Raw genomic sequence first — 1,738 nt, 5'->3', positions numbered from 1 at the left:
GTATTAAGGTAATAATTTTCACAGGTACAAAGGAGAATAGTGGTCAGTGCAGGATTAATATTTGCATACTCTATGAGGAGAACTTTTCATTTCTACAGGTCTTATTATTCTTGATTTAACAAATGAACCATTATGCTGAAATGATTTCCTTGAGGTTATGCATAATAACTCTTTTATCTTTGTATCCCTGGTATCTACAGCACAGTAGATGCTCAAGAAATATCTATTGAATAATTTCAGTGAGTACCAGTTTACCCTTTCTCCCCACTCCTCCCTTGAGGGGAAATTGGAAGAGGAGAGAAGGGACTAGAAATAGGTAAAATGAAATGAAACCCTACTTTACATCAGGCACTTTCACTCTGCGAAGTTTTAGATGACTGATTTATGAGATGCAGGAAATAAAAGACTATAGAAAAAATTATAGGGGTATAGATCCCCTTGTAAATTGAGCTGTGATTATGGAACACTTTAGTACAGATGGTTGGCCCCATCCACATAATTAGGGGAATTTTTATCAAAACTACAGAATAGTGCCTGGCCAGTGTGGTTCAGTGATTGAAAGTCTACCCATGAACCAGGAGGTCATGGTTCAATTCCCACTCAGGGCACATGTATGGGTTTTGGGCTAGATTCCCAGTAGGGAGCATAAAGGAGGCAGTCAATCAATGATTCTCTCATCATTGATATTTCTATCTCTCTCTCCCTCTCCCTACCTCTCTGAAATGAATAAAAACATATTTTTTAAAAAACTACAGAATTGGAGGCCGGCTCTTGGAACTCAAGATGGCGGACGAGAGTGAGACAGCAGTGAAGTCGCCGGCCCCTCCGCGGCCGCAGATGATGGAAGGGAACGGAAACGGCCATGAGCACTGCAGCGACTGCGAGGACGAGGAGGACAACAGCTGCAACCGGGGTGGTTTGAGTCCAGCCAATGACACTGGAGCCAAAAAGAAGAAAAAGAAACAAAAAAAAGAGTAGTCAACACCCATGGTCCCGTGGAGCCTGACAAAGACAACATCCGCCAGGAGCCCTACACCCTGCCCCAGGGCTTCACCTGGGATGCCTTGGACCTGGGGGACCGTGGTGTGCTGAAAGAATTGTACACCCTCCTGAATGAGAATTACGTGGAAGATGATGACAACATGTTCCGATTTGATTATTCCCCGGAGTTTCTCTTATGGGCTCTCCGGCCGCCTGGTTGGCTCCCCCAATGGCACTGTGGGGTTCGAGTGGTCTCAAGTCGAAAACTGGTTGGGTTCATCAGTGCCATCCCAGCAAACATCCACATCTATGACACAGAGAAGAAGATGGTGGAGATTAACTTCCTGTGTGTCCACAAGAAGCTGCGTTCCAAGCGGGTGGCTCCTGTCCTGATCCGGGAGATAACCCGGAGGGTTCACCTGGAGGGCATTTTCCAAGCTGTTTACACTGCTGGGGTGGTGTTACCAAAGCCTGTCGGCACCTGCAGGTACTGGCATCGGTCCCTAAACCCACGGAAGCTGATTGAAGTGAAGTTCTCCCACCTGAGCAGAAACATGACCATGCAGCGAACCATGAAGCTCTACCGACTGCCAGAGTCTCCCAAAACAGCTGGACTGCGACCAATGGAAAAAAAGGACATTCCCGTAGTTCACCAGCTTCTCTCCAGGTACCTGAAGCAGTTCCACCTCACGCCAGTCATGAGCCAGGAGGAGGTGGAACACTGGTTCTACCCCCAGGAGAATATCATTGACACTAT

At 46.9% G+C, this 1,738-nt stretch overlaps 1 pseudogene; it reads left to right on the top strand.

Annotated features, from left to right (window-relative positions):
- The first annotated feature begins 783 nt into the window (after positions 1–783).
- Positions 784–1,733, top strand: LOC102763508 (annotated as a pseudogene).
- Positions 1,734–1,738: the final 5 nt, after the last annotated feature.

Source organism: Myotis davidii, unplaced genomic scaffold (genome assembly GCF_000327345.1).
Source record: "Myotis davidii unplaced genomic scaffold, ASM32734v1 scaffold197, whole genome shotgun sequence".
Lineage (NCBI taxonomy): Eukaryota > Metazoa > Chordata > Mammalia > Chiroptera > Vespertilionidae > Myotis > Myotis davidii.
This window is presented reverse-complemented; position numbering and strand designations above follow the sequence as displayed.